Source organism: Nomascus leucogenys, chromosome 6 (genome assembly GCF_006542625.1).
Source record: "Nomascus leucogenys isolate Asia chromosome 6, Asia_NLE_v1, whole genome shotgun sequence".
NCBI classification, from domain to species: Eukaryota; Metazoa; Chordata; class Mammalia; order Primates; family Hylobatidae; genus Nomascus; species Nomascus leucogenys.
In genome coordinates, this window is record NC_044386.1 from 14516110 (window position 1) to 14536881 (window position 20772).

The 20772-nt window shown below is 39.3% G+C and overlaps 1 pseudogene; it reads left to right on the forward strand.

Annotated features, from left to right (window-relative positions):
• The first annotated feature begins 16641 nt into the window (after positions 1 to 16641).
• On the forward strand, positions 16642 to 17762 carry LOC100601727 (annotated as a pseudogene).
• The last annotated feature ends 3010 nt before the right edge of the window (positions 17763 to 20772 follow it).

Below are 20772 nucleotides of genomic sequence, written 5' to 3' on the forward strand. Positions count from 1 at the left end.
TTGGAGTGCCAATGTGGGAGGATCACGAGGTCAGGAGATTGAGACCATCCTAGCCAACCTGGTGAAACCCCGTCTCTACCAAAAATATAAAAATTAGCTGGGTGTGGTGGTGCACACCTGTAGTCCCAGCTACTCAGGAGGCTGAGGCAGGAGAATTGCTTGAACCCAGGAGGCGGAGGTTGCAGTGAGCTGAGATCCCACCACTGTACTCCAGCCTGCAGAGTGAGACTCCATCTTCTCAAAAAAAAAAAGAAAAAAAAAAGATTTAGTCCGTATATAACAGTAATATAATAGTATTTGAAGGTAGAATGTGTAATGTTAAAGATGGGTATTTTAAATCTTAAGGAGTACACAAAAACATAAAGCAACATATTACACCTAAAATAGTGGTAGTGGAGACTAAATGTAAGTATTAAAAATATATAAGTAGTTAAAATAATGCAGAAAATAGAAGCTAAAAGGATAAATAAGAGATAGGACAAATAGAAAATGAAGAGCAAGATGGTGAATTTTGTGAAAATCCCATCAACAATGTTATTAAATGCAAATGAACCAAGAATTCAAATGAAAAGGGAGAGATTTTTAGATTGGATTTAAAAAATACTATCATTATATCTAAAGACACAGATGCGCTAAACTTAAAAAGATAGAGAAAACTATATTATGAAAACCCTAATCACAAGAAAGCTGGAAATGTTATATTAATATCAAAGTAAATTTAAGAACAAGGAATATTATCAAGATAAAGAAAGATATTTCATAGTAAATAATAGATTAATATATCAGTAAAACATACTAACCCTAAATATTAATAGATTTTATAGCAGAACTTCAAAACATAAAGCAAAACTTCAAACTAAAGGAAAAATAGAAAAATCTAAAGTTATGTTTGCAAACTTCAACATTCCTCTCAATAATTAATAGGATAAGTGGGGAAATCAGTGAGCATATATGACTTTTACTTAACCTAGTTGACAGTTATAAAACAAAAAAAGAATATCCATTATTTTAATGTACACACAAAACATTCAAAAATTAGACCATAGTCAGAATCATAAAACAAATTTCATCAAATTTAAAAGTATTGTAATCATACTTAGTATGTTTTCTGTCCATTATTAAATTAAATTAGAATCAATAACAAGTGGATATCTAGACAATGTCAAAATATTTGAAAATTGAAACATACAACTTTGAATAACCCATGAATTAAAGAAGCAGTAGAACAGTTGATTAGAAAATATTTGAAACTGAAGGAAAATGAAAACATAACATCAATATTTGTAAGGTGTAGCTAATGTAATGCTTTGAGGGAAGTATACAGACAGTCCAGACTTACAGTGGTCCAACTTCTGACTTTTCAACTTTGCAATGGTGTGAAAACAATACACATTCAATAGAAACTATACTTTTGAGTGTCCATATACCGTTTTGCTTTCCATTTTCAGTACAGTATTTAATAAATTACATGAGATATTCAATACTTTATTATAAAATAGGCTGTGTGTTAGATGATTTTGCCCAAGTGTAGGCTAAAGTGTAGGCTAGTGAGTGTTTTGAGTGTGTTTAAGGTAGACTAGGCTAGGCTATGATGTTTAGTAGCTTAGATGTATTAAATGCGTTTTCAACTGACAATATTTTTAACTTATAATGGGTTTCTTGGGATGTAACCCCATTGTAAGTGGAGAAGCATCCACATAGAGTTGAATGTTCATATAAGAAAACAAAGAAGGACTCAAAGCAATGTTCTTAGATCCCACTTTAAAGAGACTAGACAAAAGTAATTAAAGGAAATGAAAGGAAATAATGAAAGGAGATATGAGCAGAAGTCAATAATAAAGAAAATAAAATATAGCAAAGAAAATCAATGAAATCTAAAGCTGGTTCTATGAAGAACATCCACAAAATTTACAAAATTCCACCAAGACTGATCAAAAAAGCAGGGGAAAGGAGCCAAATTACCAAAGTCAGGAATAAAAGAGGGACATTACCACACATTCTACAAACCACATTCTATTGATTTACGAGACCAATAAGGAACTATTGCCAGCAACTCTATAAACCAACGAATATGACAGTTTTTAACAATATGGACACATTATTTAAAAGACACAAACTACTAAAGCTTACTTTAAAAGAAATATTCTGAGTATCCTAAGCGTAGTAAAAACCTTCCCAGAAACAAGAGCTCCAGGAACAGATGGCTTCATTGTTGAATCCTAGCAAACATTTAGCAAACAAGCCAGAGCAATTTTGTTAAACTTTCCTGGAAACTAGAAGAGAAACATATACTTTCTAACTCATGAAGTTGTGAGTAAGGAACTCACAATTCATGAACAGACAAGCAATCACAAAAAAGAAAACAACCAGAGTATCTATACGAGCACAAGTGCAAAAATGTTAATAAAATGTTAAAAATATTCCAGCAATATTTTATCGAAATATAAATCAAGATCAAGTGAGATTTATGCCAAAAAGGCAAAATTTGTTTAACATTTTAAAATTATCTCAATAGATGCAGAAAAATTATTTGGAAAATTTAACATTCATAACTAAGTAAATAAATGATAAAAAGCATAAAAACTTTAGTCAATAAACAATAAAAGGGATCTTCTTTATTACAAAGTCAACAGCTAACATCATATAGGTTATGAAAGACTGGACACTTTCTTTGTGAAAACTGGGAAAAAGGCAATTTTCACTCCTGCTCTTCCATACCATAATGCAGATTCTGTTCAGCAAAATGAGGCAAGAAAAAGACATACAGATCTGAAAACTGAATTAAGACTGTTTTTATCCACAGACAACATGATCATTTATGTAGAAAATCTTATAAAATCCAAAAATGAGCTGATAAATAAGTTTAGGAAATTCATAGACTCTAAAAGATCGATATACAAAAACTAACTGTATTTCTATACAATAAACAAAATTTGGAAATTAAAGTATTTTAAAATGTTACCTATAAAAGAATTAAAACTATGAAATATTTAGGTAAAAGCTTAATGAAACTTTTGCAAGACTGTGCACTGAAAAAGACAAAATATTTCTGAGATAAATAAGACCAAAATAAATGTATAGTATACTATGTTCCTGGCTCAGAAGATTCAATGTCACTAAGATTTCAATTCTCCCCAAATTAAAATGTATTTTCAATACAAACCAGCCAAAAATCTTCACAGGCTTTTTTTTTTTTTGACATTAAATCAATTATTTTGTAGACAGTGAAAAGCTCCTCTGTATAGAAATTCAAAGAACCTAGGATTTCCAAAAATAATTTTGAGAAACAAGAACAAAGTTGGAGAAGTTACACAAACTGATTTTGTCTTATTATGAAAATACAGTAATGAAGCAGCAGGTTGTTGGTGCCTGAGAGACATAGATCAATGCAACAGAATGGAGACTTCAGAAATGGGCCCATGTAAATATTAAATTGATTCATGACAAGGTTGCCAAGGCAATTCAATAGGGAAAGGACAATCTTTTCCCCAGCCATACCGGAAAGACCAGCTATTCATATGTAAATAAAAGAAAAACAAATCTCAAAACTTAACACATACCACATTCAAAAGCTGATTCCAAGTGGAGCATAGACCTATATGTCAGAGCCAAAACTATTAAAATTCTATAAGAAAATTTATGAGAAAATTTGGAGACATAGAAAATATTCACCAATTTTAAGGGTAGGTAAAGATTTTTAAATAGGACAGAAAAAGCGCAGACTATAAAGAACATTTAATTGGACTTTGTTAAAATTTAAAACATTGGCTCTTCATAAACACTGTAAAGAAAATGTTGTCAAGTCACAGTCTGGGGTAAAATTTTGGCAAAATGTATATCCGGACTTCTAATCCAAATATACACGGTGGAGAAAAGGGAACGCACATACACTGTTGGTGGGAATGTAAATTAGTACAACTTCTATGGGAAACGGTACAGAGATTTCTCAAAGAACTAAAAATAGAACTACCATTCAATGCAGCAATCCCACTACTGGGTGCCTAGCCAGAAGAATAGAAATCATTTACCAAAAAAATACCTACAACCCTATGTTTTTTGAGGCACTATTTACAATACCAAAGACATGGAATCAAACTAAGTGCCCATCCAAACTGAATGGATAAAGAAAATGTGGTATGTAAACACGATGGAATACTATTCAGCCATGAATAAGAATGAAATGTCTTTTGCAGCAACATGGGTGGAACTGAAGGCCATTATCTTAAGTGAAATACCTCAGAAACAAAAAGTCAAATACTGCATATTGTCATTTATCAGTGGAAGCTAAATTAGGTGTACATGTGGACATAATGTGAAATGACAGCCATGGGAGGCTCAGAAGGGTAGGAGGTTGGGAGCAGGTAGGTGACAAGAAATTATCTAATAGGGACAATGTACCACTATTTGGGTGACGGTTACACTAAAAGCCCTGACTTCACCACTATGCAATATATCCATATAACTAAACTGTACTTGTACCTCTTAAATTTACACAATTTTTTTTTAAAAAGTAGACATCTAACCCAATTTAAAACTGGGGAAAAGATTTGAATACGCTGAAAATGAATATATGCAAATAGTCAATAAGCACATAAAAAGATGTGCAACATCATTAATATCTGGACACTGCTGAAGAAAACCACTGAAATACGGCCACAGTAGATTAGCTAGACCCACTAGAGCTATAATTGAAAGGAATAATGGCTAAAAGGCGAGAATAAAACTAAAATGAAAGAAACTAGTGTTGGTGAGGACATGGAACAAGTGGAACTCTTATAGGTTGCTGGTGGGAATGCAAAACAGTTCAGCTGCTTTGGAAAGTGGTTTGGCAGTTTATTACAAAGATAAACATTCACCAACCATATGACCCAGCATTTCTATTCCTGGGTATGTATCCTGGGAAATGTATCTATACAAGACTTATACTAGAATGTTCATAGCTGCTTTATTCATAATACTCCCGAACTAGAGAGTTCCTAGATCTCTGTTAGCTGATGAATGGAAAACCAAATTTTGATTTAATCTTATAAAAATGTACAACTCAGCAGTCAGAGGGAACAAACTCCTGATCCACATAACATTTCATCCACGTAGAGGAATCTCTAAAACATTGTGCTAAGTGAAAGATGCCAGACGCAAAAGACTACATACTGTATGATTCCATTTGTATGAAATTCTACAAAAGGCAAAACTATGGGTATAGAAAGTAGATCAATGCTTGACAGGTTCGATGGAAAGGGGAAGGGAATGACTGAAAGGGGGGATGAAGGAAGTTTATGGGGTAATGGAGATATTCTTTCTATATCATCATCGTGATAGAGGTTTATGGCCATGTGCCTTGGCAAAAACTCTTCAAATTGAACCCTTAAAATTGGTGAATATTTTGTGTGTAATTTATACTTCAATAAAGCTAATTCTTTTTAAAGTAAAAGATGGAAAAGATATCCCATGCAAACACTAATCCAAAAATTTGGGATGACTATATTAATATCAGACAAAGTAGATTTCCAAACAAAGAATAAATGAATAAACAGGCCCACTTTGTAATACTAAAGGGATTAATTCATCAAGGGGACATATTAAAGTTTACTTGACTGCCTATCTAGTTATTTTTGTAGCTCTTAAAATAGATCTTCCTGGCATTCGTTTATTTCTCTGCAGAAAGTGAGGTTCTAAAATGATTTTTTTATATTGTCTTAGTGTATTTTGGAGTAGGGAAGCTTTTCTTTTCCCAAATCATGTGTCAGAATGTTTCAGGCCAATTTCTTGAGTTCTACTGTAATTATTTTGGCTGACTTTTTTCATCTGCTAGATGTGTTATTAATTGTCTTTTATTCAGAAATCTGAAACTTACTGACTTCATGATGGATTTCTAATGTTACTCAGTAAAAAAGTAATTAAATATGTGTAAAAATTTCTTTCACTTTACCACATGTTTTAAAAGATTTCCAAAATGTGTAATATTAGAATATTAATACATATATTAATATATTTTATAATTTATTATTGATGTTATATTTGACATTTTAAATTATTATTTATGTAATATTAACATTAATGCATAGAACAAGTGTTATGATATTTAGAAAGATTAACAAACTTTTATCACCACAATTGACCAAAACGATGGCCACGACAGCTATGCCTTCAAGATGACTGTGAAATCTTGGAGCTCTTCCCCTTTCAAAATGTGACGATGTGATTATCAAAGAACTCCCAGCAGCCCTCCCTTCTTTGCCAATCATGTCCTTCTTCTCCAAAATGAATCCTCATGCTCTGTTACTACCACGGTTGTGAGCATCATGGTATCAGGTTATCTGCTACCACGGATCCTGACCACATGCCAGCATTGCCGGAATTCCTACTCCCAAATTCCTCTCACTCTAGCCTGTTCTCCTTCCTGGTCACGTCCGTGCTCTTTCCAAGCTTTGACCGCAGAATTCTCCTTTGTGTATCTCAACCTCCTCTTCCTGCCCAGCTGATGATAGCATAGTGCAGTGGATTTGTAACTCACCTTTGCCTCGTGAGACTTACAAAACATACTTTCTTTAGGAAGCAGAGATGAACTCTTTTGAAACGAGTGTAATTCACATGTCTACTGAAGTCATCCAGTCACTTGAATTGGAGAAAATGCAAATTGGCTTTAACCCACACGTTGTGGGAAGTCCAAAGCCTCCCTGTATTTGCCACTTCTCAGGGGGCTCATGTTCTTCTGGTTCCCACCAAACTCTTGTTCTCACCTCCCAGCATTTCTCTTATTTCTCTGCTTCATACTGAATTAAATATAGAACATCACTCATTTTCTGTGATCCCCCTCACCCCAATAAAAACACTCACACCTAGCATTTAAAATCGTGACAGATCTTGCAAATGGAGAGGTTTTATTTTCCAACATTACTCAGCTCCTCCACTCACTCCAAACCCCTCTCACATTTTTCCCTTCCCTCCATTTTTCTAGATCTCAGCCTTTAAGAGAGTCCAGGAAACTCCTCCCCTTCATTTGTCCATGCAAAGTAAAGCTCAAGACCCTCTTAATCGGCTTAGGGCTATCCTACATATCTAGAAAGGAAATAACTAATGCAACCTAAATAGAAATAAAGCTCCCTGAGACACGATTCTGTGATAGATGTGATTTCTATTTTCTATCTTGTTACTAAGGACACAATGATCAAGCTTGTAATAGATGAGCAGAAGTTCTCCTGATTCAGTTATTCTGCTATAGTAATACCCAGAGAGGCTTTATACATAAGGATGCTATGTAGTTAATTAAAGATTCTAGTCAGGCTCTTTGCTGACCTTTGTGAATGTGGCTCAGAGCTCACGAACTGCACATATAAAACTAAAAATACTGGCACTTCTTGACCTTCAAAGATCATGTAGCTACTTGTATTTCCTACATTATGAAAAACCACATCCTCATTTTAGAATAAGGACTAGTTGTATATAAGAGACACTAAAGGATTTACATGTTGAGTATCCCTTATCCAAAATGCTTGGGACCAGGAGTGTTTCACATTTGGGATTTTGGAATATTTGCATCTACAGAGTGAGACATCTTGGGGAGGAGATTCCAGTTTAAACATGAAGTTCATTTATGCGTCATATATCTCTTACATAGTCTGAAAGTAACTTTATATATAATGTCTTGAGTAATTTTGTGCATGAAACAAAGTTTTGGCTGTGTTTTCACTTCGACTCATTACGTGAGGTCAGGTGTGGGATTTTCCACTTGTGGCCTCATGGCAGCACTCAAACAGTTTCCGAGTTTGGATGTCCCACCTGTATTGCGGTTGCCAATATCATCCTGAGTTTCCTCAAAGGAAAGATGAAAGAATAATAGCTCTGGTATACTTTTCATTGTCTTCTGGGTGGTCTAATTTCTTTTTTTGCCTTCTGATTACTTTTTTTTCCCCAAAGCATGGTCTTCACGGAGAGGTCCTTTTCTTAATTCGGGTGCTTACTTGTTGCTAATCAGAGATATTTTCTGGTCTCTTGTTTTTAACCTGACAATTGAGTTGTAGCTTTCTGTTTCAATCTACTCTAAATCTTTCATGTGTCTACAATCTCTATGATGTGTATCCTCTCTGAAAGACCAGGGTTCTCCTAAGCCCTGCAATAATTCATTCTCTCTCTCTGTGCGTGCGTGTGTGTGTGTGTGTGTGTGTGTTGAGATAAAGGGCTGACAAAAAATAAACTCTACTGGGAGTCCAGATTTGAAGTTAATGTACCAGCTGTGCACCCTCATGATGATTTTTGTATTATAGGACTTTTTAAAATAATAAGAGGTAATGTTTATTCAGCCACTCCATCCTAAGCTTGGATGATTAGGAGTTAGAATATGAAGCAGGATAGACGTGGCTCTCCCTCTGCCTCCGAGTTTGTTCCTGAGCCAGCCTGGCTGTGAGAATACAGCACAACATTCATTATTCATAGGAGGATCTTATTAGTATTTGTTGGTAGTAGTATCACTATTCATGCTGATCTATTCTCGATAAATCTGCTTTCTATTTATCTTAATGTAATAAAATTTTTAGTAGAATAAATGCTTTATATTATTGAAAAAGTTTATATTTACATAATGCCAAGCATAATTTTTTCAAATTACACCATTAAGATAAATAATTTATTGTAATTGATGTCAAGTAGGGTTTGTTTAAATCTCACCCCTCATCCAAAGTTATTAGTTACTTTACTGAAAAAGTATATCCAAAGGTTTATGTTTTCAGGCTCAGCAATTTTATCTTGAATCATGATGGCATTAGGATCTTAGCTCAAGGGCTTAATGTGTGCCCACCTTGAGGACTCAGGCACATGGATTTTTTGCTGTGGCTTGTGGGGCTGGTCTTTAAGTGTTCTCTCTACATAAGAAAGAGCCTCCAAGTAAAGAAGTCATCCTACAGAAAGATAAAATGAGAGAGTTGTGAGATCTGCCCATAACAATTGATTAGTGACAGAGCGGAGCGAGAAATTTTGACTATACTACTCAGACTTCTCTGGGAACAGTGGAAGGTATATTTTTCTGGGGTCCACATCATGATGGTGGGAAAAATGCAGGCACAGAATGCAGCCCTCAGTTCAGCGGGTGAGGGCACTAGGACAATGGACCTGGGAGACCGATATGTGAGAAGCAGAATCATAGTGGCCCAAGGCAGAGAGCCTGACCTTCAGCTTGTCCCAACATGGGTGGAGGGGTGTATTAATTAGATTTTTTATTTTTTGTATATTATGATGTTTTTATATTTTAAAAAATCTTTTTGTCTGGGGACAGACTGGCCCACCTGGGGCTAGCCCGTTCTTAGGAATAGCAAAGAACTCAGCTAGAAAAGTGCTTTAGGCCAGGAGCAGTGGCTCATGCCTGTAATCCCAGCACTTTGGGAGGCCAAGGCAGGCGGATCACGAGGTCAAGAGATGGAGACCATCCTGGCCAACATGGTGAAATCCCGTCTCTACTAAAAATACAAAAATTAGCTGGGCATGGTGGGGCACACCTGTAGTTCCAGCTACTTGGGAGGCTGAGGCAGGAGAATCGCTTGAATCTGGGAGGCAGAGGTTGCAGTGAGCTGAGATCGCGCCACTGCACTCCAGCCTGGGGACAGAGCAAGACTCCATCTCAAAAAAATAAATAAAAAAATAAGTGCTTCAATATGTAAACTAGCCAGTTCTCTATCCTGTATATTGCAGGAAGCAATATTCTTCTGTCTTAATAATCCCGGGGCCACATACCAGACAACCAGAAACCACTCTTCTAGCCTAAAGCCTGCTGGAATTATCCAAACTGGCCAACCCTAACTACTGTGCCTTGCCTTTCCCAGGGACACCCCAGCAAAGGCTATGGTTCAGGATTGCCCCCTCCCTCCTGCTTCTGTCTCCTGACCAACACTGGTGCTTCCCCCATGGCCCTGAATGGCACACCGTGCCTTGCTTTTCCAGTGAAATTGCAAGCAACAACAAACTTTTTTGATGGCATTGACCTCTCCATGCTAACACTCAGTCAGCTTTAGAAATTAAGACTCATAAACAGAACAAAGGGGTCCCTGCCCGGGGCCTCCACATGTATCTGCACTTTATGGTAGACCGAATAATAGTCCCTCCTAGGATGTCCACATCCAAATCCCCCAAACTTGTGAATATGTCACCTTGCACAGTAAGAGAGGTTTTGTGAAAGTGATTAGACTAAGGATGTTTAGTTGCTGGGTGATATTGTTTGATTATATGTCCCTGTCAGATCTCATGTTTAAACTGTAAGCCCCAGTATTGGAGGTGGGGCCTGGTGGGAGGACTTTGGGTCATGGGCGTGGGTCCTTCATGGCTTGGCGCTGTCCTGGCAATAGTGAGTTCTCTGGAGATCTGGTTGTTTAAAAGTGTGTGGTGCCTCCCTGACCTCCCACAGCCCCCAACTCTCTCTCTCACTCCTGCTCTCCCCACGTGATGTTCCTGCTCCTGCTTCCACTTAAAAGTCCCTGAAGCTTCCACAGAAGCCGAGCAGATATTGGCATCATGCTGATACAGCCTGCAAAACCCTGAGCCAATTAAACCACTTTGCTGGCCAGGCGTGGTGGCTCATGCCTGTAATCCCAGCACTTTCGGAGGCTGAGGTGGGCAGATCACCTGAGGCCAAGAGTTCGAGTCCAGCCTGGCCAACATGGTGAAACTCTGTCTCTACTAAAAATACAAAATTCACTGGGCATGGTGGCGGGTGCCTGTAATTCCAGCTACTCTGGAGGCTGAGGCAGGAGACTCACTTGAACCTGGGAGGCAGAGGTTGCAGTGAGCTGAGATCATGCCACGGCACTCCTGCCTGAGCGATAAGAGTAAAATTCGTCTCAAAAAAATAAAAACACTATTTTGCTCTATAAATTACCCAGTCTCGGGTATTTCTTTATAGCAACACAGAATGACCTAACACAGAAGGAGGGATTATCCTGGATTATCTGGATAAATCAGATAGAATCACAGGAGTCCTTATTAGAGGAAGGCAGGAGGATCAGGGTCTGAATGAGAAGGTGTAAGGTTTCAAGCAGAGGTCAGAGAGGGAGGAGGATGCTAGGCTGCTGACTGAAGACGGTGGGAGCCAGGGAATGCAGGCAGCCCCTAGAAGCTGGAAGCAGGCAGGGAAATGGATTCTCCCCTACCCCTAGAGCCTTTAGAGGGAAGGTGGGCTTTCCGACACCCTGATTTCAGCCCTGTGGAAATGATTTCGCGTGTCAGACCTCCGGAACTATAAAATAACCCATTTGCAATGTTTTAAACCACTAAGTTTATCATACTCTCTACAGAGCAATACAAATGAATGGACATTTCATGCTGACAGGGGACACCTTCTATGTGGCGTCTGATCCGAATGGTGCTCCTGGAGTAGCAGAGTGTGACCTTCTCTCTGGGTTTGGTGTGAGGCAAAGGCCAGGAAAGCTGCGTTGTGAAGGAGTCGAAGAGTCAAGTTATCTCCTCCTTCCTTTGAGTACAAGGGAGGGGCCTCTTTCCCCTACCTGGGCAATCAGGAAGCAGGTGTTGAGTGCTTCCTGAGTATGGAAAACTATACCATTTTCTGCAGCATAGACACACACTGAGTCAAATGAAGGTGAAGCTTCTATTTGATTGAAGAGCCAGGAAAGACACCAGAAGTAGTGCCAGATGGGAAGACAAGAACTAGGGACCTTATGTAATTATTTCCTCCGAGGAGGGGAAACATCTCACAATGTAAATCTTCGGAGAGTGCCTCAGGGGAATAATCTGTCACTCTCAATGTTATCTGTCTCTTCCATTCCTCTCTTCTTTCTCCATTTTCACTTCAAACTCAATGTCCCTCTCAGTTTGGTGACCCCACAGGTCCCTCAAAAACCCCATTGAGCTATCTGCAAAAGGAGTCCTGACCACCTTCCCCAGGGCAGGATTTGCAAACTGTCATTCTTCAGGTGGTAGCGCATTGCTTTCCTGATCCTATTGCTCCAAGAGAATCAAATGTGGGCTCTTGTCCCCCAAGTGGAGGGGAAGATGGGTGCTTTGTGTCCGCTTTGGTCTCACTGACAACAGGGAATAAGGTCAGCTGACCTCCAAGTGGCTTACGAGCAAATCTACCCCACCTTAAGTTTGTGTTTCTCTGAAACTGTGCTCTATCTGAATTACGTGGGGCAAGATTTTCCCACCACCAGGACTTGGGACTTTATCCCTCAGGTAAATATCACAAAGGTGGACTCTGCTAGGGAGCAAGTAACTCTTTTCCATGACCCTTTGCTAAGGGGTTCCCACATTAGCAGAGAATAATCCAGACACAGCCATGGCACCATCTCCATTGATGCTTTCTGATTCTCAAATTTTTCTCCTGATAGGAGGCCGGGGGTGTCTCAGTACTTCACCCAAAGGAGAAATGACAGAGCACAGAGAGTAAGAATCAGTAGGCTTACCATAGAAGCTAAGGAATGAGAATATGTACTTGCATGAAACAGCCCCAGAAAATGACTTTCTGAACTAGCTGGGAAGAATTTAAAGGAGGCTAAATTTCTTGCAATCTTGTGGCAAGGCCTGAGTCAGAAAAACACTTCTTGTTGCTGTTCCTTCAAAACTGTTTTTCCCCCAGGCTGCTTTATCTGGAGAAACATACGTTAAATGTATTATTTTTCATGACAAACTGGTAAATCTAATTGTTTGCAATTTGCTTCTTTTTCATTTGTCCTCAAATTTTTATTCATTGAAACAACATATTATAATAACAGTAAAAGAAATAAAGATGGAGGAAATTACCCAGAAATCTGCCCATGAAAGCAAGTCTTTTGATTTTCCATGTTTTCTCCCAGGAATTATCTATATGTTGGCGATGCTATTCTAATGTTACACTCCAGGATGAAAGATCTGAAAGAAAGATGGAGTCTACTTCTAAAGTTGGGAGACATTGCCACATCATTTCAAATCTTGGGTTTCAGTTACCTCGTATTTAAAATGAGAAAACTGGACTAGTTGACTTTTTAAATGGATCCTTCCAGTTCTAAAATCATTGATAATTTTATATTTACAACAGAATGGGTTGTACTTGTAGGCATCATATATGGGGACTGGACATTTTTGAAAGCTGGGAGAATGGTACTGGCAAGTAAAAATGGCAATTAGCAATGCCACAGACAACAGACAGGAGCAGAAACTGAAACTCAATAGCAATGTTTTGATAAACATACTTAAAAATAACTACTCCTTTTGTTCTAATTCTACAAGTCCCCAAGCTTATTCGCAAAGCTTAAAGTTTTTTGAACTGCAGCTTCTGTCACGAAATATACCTGTTATTAACTACAGAAATATTATATTAATGTCATTAAAGATAATTGAATGATGTTCTTTTTTTAAGATTTGCTGATTGAATGCTGTACACTTTAGAATGGTGTTAGAGCAAAATAGCTGGTATCCCAATACTGGACTGCTGTTCAAGGCATGCTTTTATTTTGCCTGTTTTGGCTAATACTTTGAACCAAGATATTCTGGCAATAAGAATGGGATCTTATATTTAAAGAGATAAAAATAACAGCTGGTACAAATCATTCAAGTGCTTTTGCAGGCAGTGGAGTATGTCCTGTCCCCAACAATTTGAAGAGAACCTATGCTTAAATAAATGATGGCAGACCTATTATAGAGTGCAATACCCATCAGTAAACCTGGTCCTAAATTTCATGTGCTGCAAGACTTCCTATATTGAAGCTGAAAGCATGAACGACAAGGATCCAGATAATTATGCTGTTATGTGAATTAAATTATACACAGGAAGTCCTTCCTTTGCCCAGTACTCTGTTAACTGAAATGCGTGCACATCAGAATTATGTCTTTTCTTTGCATGGTTCGCTGTTAATGAAGATTCAATCTCAGGGACCATAGAATTGTGCAAAGTGAGGATACAGTTCCAATGAACTGTGTAAAGTGAGGATTGTTTGTACTACAATTTGGGCTCTCAAGCTCTATTTCAATCTTATGAACTTGTAGCATTAGTGTAAACACAAGATTTACCAGCATTATTAGTCTTTGTTTTGTTGAGAGATCTAAGGTCTGTAACTAGGACTAATGCATGGTAAGGATCAACTTAGTTTTATTACTTAACACTGCTGTCAACATATGAATTTGGGCAATTTATTGGATGTTCTAGTGCTTGTGGAGTTTTGAATGAAGCACTTGGGATTGAGTAAATTTGATTATTATAATAAAATAAGAAATGATATTATACTAAATTGACAATAAACCGTAATTCAAGCACCAACTTGGAGTACAGTGTTGAGAAGCATGCTGAGGTCTCTTCTTGGACTCCACGGGGCAAGTATACCCTAGCCGAGTGGTTATACATCTATTCTCTGGCAATAGATGTATAGCACAGCAAGACTGTGGGAAATGCATGCCACATATTTACCATTCTTTTATAAATAATAAGACTATATGGCCAGGTGCAGTGGCTCACGCCTGTAATCCCAGCACTTTGGGAGGCTGAGGCAGGGGGATCACGAGGTCAGGAGATTGAGACCATCCTGGCTAACACGGTGAAACCCTGTCTCTACTAAAAAATACAAAAATTTAGCCGGGCGTGGTGGCAGGCACCTGTAGTCCCAGCTACTAGGGAGGCTGTGGCAGAGAATGGCATGAACTCGGGAGGTGGAGCTTGCAGTGAGCCGAGATCGTGCCACTGCACTCCAGCCTGGGGAACAGAGCAAGACTCTGTCTCAAAAATAAAAAAAAATTTAAAAAATGTTAAAAAGACTATATAATTAGATACCATAGTCACACTAAATCAGCTTCTGAGGAACATGCTATATGTAGAGAGTTCTAGTATGATTCAGATCATATTCATTCATATGTTTTGAGATATATCAAACCCTGCTCTTGCTGCAGAGGTTAAGGTGGTACCACGTGTACATTGTTAGAGGGTCACATTTGAATTTAGCACAGTACTCATAGAAGTTGTGGAAAGGCAATGACCATTCTAGGTGTGTTCTATAATTTATTTTCCACAGAACACTTTGCTAAGATTACCATGAACTTTTCTCAGATGTCTCCAGAGCTGCTATCAGTCTGTTTGGTTGAACTCTGATTTCAGTAGCAGGTGCGATGGATAGTTTTATTTCAACGTGGATAACTTCATGCTGCTGATGACCAACCTCAAGCATGCGCAGGATATCTTTTCTTGCCCATGAACCTGGTCATCTTTTCTTTGGAGATATCATTTTTTCTCTGACACTGCAGGAGCCTGCTCAGCCAGCTGGCACACAAATATGAGTTGGATTAAAGTCATGGGGGAAATCCCTCAACCAACAGGAGACTGGAGTCACTGGGCAAATATGCATGCCTCCCTGATTCAGATAAACAACTTGGAAATTATTTTATACATTTCTCTTGAAATATCAGTGAAACCGAACCTCAACTGCCTATAGTGATAACCTAAATAATGTGCCATTTTGTCAACTTTTCCTCTTTCCCTATTTCATTCTCCCCTCTCCCTCATTCCTGATTCCTTGGATTACCTTTCACATAAATTATCTGCTCATAACACCTTGTCTCAGACTCTGCTAAAGGAGGACTCAGTACACTCTAAACAGTACACTCTAAAATTGCAAATATTGAACAGTTAATGTTGCCGAAAGCAACATTTATAAATGGAAAGTCCCAGATCATGCTTCATGTGGAATATTATACTTTTTATCAGTGGAAACAGTGTAAGATCCTGCTAAGAAGGCACAGTTTGAGTCAAAACAGCACATCGACTGCCCATGCCTGCTTGCCATTTCAATACAAATTTAGGAATGACAGAAAAGAGATCCTTTGTTTATGCAGCCATAAAAAAGAATGAAATCAGTGTTTTGCAGCAACATAGATGGAGCTGGTGTCCATTATCCTAAGTGAACTAATTCAGAAGCAGAAAATCAAATATTGCATGTTCTCATTTATACGTGGGAGCTGAACAATGAGTATATATGGACATAAAAATGAAAATAATAGACACTAGAGACACCAAAAGATGTAGGGAGGGAGGAGGTTGAGGATTGAAAGATTATCTGTTGAATAAAATGTTCAATATTTGGGTAATGGGTACACTAGAAGCCCAATTACCACATACACCCTTGTAAAAGACATGTACATGTACCCCTCATTGAATCTAAATTAAAAAAAATAGATCCAATTTTGGAGGAATCTTTGATCAACAGAGATAGACAAGTGTGACAGCACCAAAGCCAATAGCATATGCTAAAGGTCAGGGGGCTTCCATAGCGCTAAGCCCAGAGGTGGGAGGGACAAAGAGTAGGAAGGGAAAAGACAGCAATTCTCTGTGCGATGGTTTTGGTAAACCACAGGAGCAGCTGAGAAGTCTGGCCCTTGTCCCTCTCCTCCCCTATCTTTAGCTTATATCTAACGTTATGGTAGACACAAGGATTCTAGAGCAGTTACTAGGGCACTAGATCCAGAGAATTCGAGCAATGTCGACATGTCTGAGGATACCCATAGAAGATGGAGACCATCCACGCCAGACAAAAAGGTACTGGCACAACCAAGCACAATAAGATCCTCCTTCTTAGCAGGATCTTACATTGTTTCTGTTGATAAAAAGCAAAATATGACTCGCTGCCGCCACCCCACACACCATGTCCCCCTGCCGCTCCAAGCCCAGCTCCACTGCCTGTCGCAACGGAAGAAGAGATCGCCGCACTCCTCATTGACAAGGGCTCTAGCATGTGCAAAGCTGGCTTTGCTGGGGGAGCTGTTTTCCCCTCCATCGTCTGGCGCCCCCGATACCAGCACGTGATGGTGGGCATGGGCGAGAAGGACTCCTACGTGAGTGACAAAGCCCAGAGCAAGCGCAGCATCCTGACCCTGAAGTAGCCCATTGAGCATGGCATCGTCACTAACTGGGACGACATGGAGAAGAGCTGGCCCCACACCTTCTACAAGGAGCTGTGCATGGCCCCGGAGGAGCACACGGTGCTGCTGACTGAGGCCCCTCTGAACCCCAAGGCCAACAGAGAAGATGACCCAGATCATGTCTGAGACCTTCAACACCCCAGCCATGTACGTGGCCATCCAGGCCGGTGCTGTCCCTCTACACCTCCAGGCACGCCACTGGCATTGTCAGGAACTCTGGAGATGGGGTCACCCACACGGTGCTCATCTACAAGGGCTATGCTGTTCCCCATGCCATCCTGCCTCTGGACCTAGCTGGCCGAGACCTGACCCACTACCTCATGAAGATCCTCACCAAGCACGGCTACAGCTTTGCCACCACCGCCAAGGGGGATATCATGTATGACAGCAAGTAGAAGCTGTGCTACTGCAACCTGGACTTAGAGCAGGATATGGCCACCACCGCATACTCCTCCTCCTTGGAGAAGAGCTACAAGCTGCCTGATAGCCAGGTCATCACCATTGGCACCGAGCAGTTCCAGTGTCTGGAGGTGCTGTTCCAGCCTTCCTTCCTGGGCAGGGAATCTTGCTGCATCAGGAGACCACCTTCAACTCCATCATGAAGTGCGACATGGACATCCGCAAGACGTGTATGCCAACATGGTGCTGTCCAGCAGCACCACAGTGTACGTGGGTATTGCCCATAGTATGCAGAAGGAGATCATCGCCCTGGCACCCAGCACCATGAGGATCAAGATCATCGCACCTCCAGAGTGCAAGTACTCGGTGTGAATCGGCAGCTCCATCCTGGCCTCACTGTCCACCTTTCCAGCAGATGTGGATTAGCAAGCAGGAGTATGACAAGTCAGTACCCCCACGCCCCCATCGTCCACCACAAATGCTTCTAAATGGACAGCGAGCGATTCGTAGCATTTGCTGCATGGGTTAATTCAAAAGTATAAATTTGCCCCTGGCAAATGCGTACACCTCATGCTAGCCTCGCAAAACTGGAATAAGCCTTCTAAAAGAAATTTGTCCTTGAAGCTCTTATTTGCTATCAGCAGTGGATTGTAGAACTTGATGCTGATTTTGACCTGGTATTCAAGTTTACTGTTCCCCTTGGTATTTGTTTAATACCCTGTACATATCTTTGATTTCTTTTTTTTTAATTATTATCCTTTAGGTTTTAGGGTACATGTGCACAATGTGCAGGTGTGTTACATATGTATCCATGTGCCATGTTGGTTTGCTGCACCCATTAACTCGTCATTTAGCATTAGGTATATCTCCTAATGCTGTCCCTCCCCCTCCCCCCTCCCCCCACCCCACGAGAGTCCCCGGAGTGTGATGCTCCCCTTCCTGTGTCCATGAGTTCTCATTGTTCAATTCCCACCTGTGAGTGAGAACATGCGGTGTTTGGTTTTTTGTCCTTGCGATAGTTTACTGAGAATGATGTTTTCCAGTTTCATCCATGTCCCTACAAAGGACATGAACTCATCATGATGAGTTCATATCTTTGATTTCAACCCTTAGTACATGTGGCTTGGTCACTTCGTGGCTGAGGTAAGAACGTGTTTGTGGAAGACAAGTCTGTGTCTTGGTGAGTCTGCGTGGCCAGCAGGCTCTGATCTGTGTAGGGTATTAATGTGTCAGGGCTGAGTGATCTGGGATTTCTCTAGAGACTGCCAAGGGCTCCTGAGCCAGTGGCTTCTGTCCTGCCGGTCTGTCAGGGTTGGAAAAGTCCAAGCAATAGGGCCCAGTTTCCTTTCTTAGCTGACATTTTCCTGCCAGAACTGTGGCCTGTTACTTGCCTTGAGTTGGAAGCAGTTTGCACTGTACCTGTAAATGTATTCATCCTTTAATTTACATAAGGTGTTTTTTTTTTTTTGTACACAATTCTCGATTCTTTAAAGAGATGACAACAAATTTTGGTTTTCTACTGTTACGTGAGAACATTAGGCCCCAGCAACACATCATCATGTAAGGAAAAATAAAAGTGCTGCCATTAAAAAAAAAAAAGTAGAATATTCTCCACAAGGTATAGAATGTGACTGTCTATTTATTAATGTTGCTTTCCGCAATGTTAACTGTATGATACTTGCAATTGTAAACAGTACTGTCTGATTTCGAGTTCCCCTATAACAGAGCTTGAGACAAGGAGTTATTAGCAGGTAATTTATTTGGAAGGTAATCCCCGGAATCAGGAGTGAGAGTGAAGGGATAATGAAATAGGGAAGGATGAAAACTTGACCAAAGGGTACATTGTTCAGGTCATCATTGTAGGCAGTGGGGATTTGATTTCACTGACATTTCAAGACAACTGTATAAAATACCTCCTGAGTCGCTTATGAGGAGAGGCATGTGAATTTGGCCAATGACTCCAGTCTCCTGCTGGTTGAGGGATTTCCCTCAGGGACAAGGAACTGGCACAACCAAGCAGAAATGTTGTAGGAGTTACTCATCCCACAACAAATGCTGGCAGCAGTTCCCAAGCATATCCATAGAGAGGGTGGAGAGAATCTCAAAAATAAGGCATATAACTAAGAATTGCCAAATATTTTAGTCTGTTAGTGTAATGAGTCATTAAACTCAGCAAAGGGAAGAACACCCAAAGAAGTAGAATTATTAGCAAATAGAAGAGTATATGAAAGAAATAGAATCATATAATAATTTAGCATGTGACAAATATGGTATTCAATTTACGTGATGAATAGATGGAATACTCAATAAATAAGAAAATGTTGGCCGGATGCGGTGGCTCGTGCCTGTAATCCCAGCACTTTGGGAGGCCGAGGTGGGTGGATCACCTGAGGTCAGGAGTTTGAGACCAGCCTGGCCAAGATGGTGAAACCCCATCTCTATTTAAAAAAATACAAAAATTAGCCAGGCATGGTGGCTTACATCTGTAGTCCCAGCTACTTAGGAGGCTGAGGCAGGAGAATCCCTTGAACCCAGGAGGTGGAGGTTGCAGTGAGCCAAGATCAAACCACTGCACTACAGCCTGGGTGACAGAGCAAGACTCTATCATAAAAGCAAAAAATAACAAGAAAGAAAGAAAATGTTATTGGGCTTGCTTCTTCACTCTTTACAACAAAAATAAATTACATGTGAAATAAACTATTAGAAGAAAAGACGGTTAAATATTTTTCCAGTTTTGGCATGAGAAATACCTTTCTTAAAGTGACAAAATCCTAAAAACTATAGAAAGAAGTATTAAATAACTCTACTGCAGTAAAATTAAAAACAGAGTGAAAAGATATGCAAAAGTGGGAAAATATTATGACACATCTGGCAGAAAAAGAGCTAATCATTTTAAATATGACTACAAATCAGCGAGAAATGACTAGTCATCCAACAGACAAATGGGCAGAGAATACTGAAAATTTATATAAAAACTTAAATGACTTATAAACAAGGGGAAAACACCCATAAACTTTAAAATCCTCATTCATAAACACTGAAAAGCAAAATAAACAATGAGCCACAATTTCATTTTTTAAATAACTTTTTAATTTTAATTCAATTTATTTTCTTTATAATTTCAACTTCTATTGTAGATTCAGGGGTTACATGTGCAGTCTTATTACCTAGGTGTATTGCTTGATGCTGAGGTTTGGGGCACGATTGAGCCCATCACCAGGCACTGAACATAAAACTCAACAGTTAGTTTTTCAACACTTACACCCCTTCCCCATCTAGTATTCCCCAGTGTCTATTGTTGCCATCCTTATTGCCATTAGTACCCATTGTTTAGATCCCACTTATAAGAGATAACATGTGATATGTGGTTTTCTGTTCCTACATTAATTAGTTTAGGATTATGGCCTCCAACTGCATCCACGTTGCTGCAAGAACATGATTTTATTTCTTTTTTTTTTTTTTTTTTTTTTTTTTTTTTTTTTTTTTGAGACAGAGTCT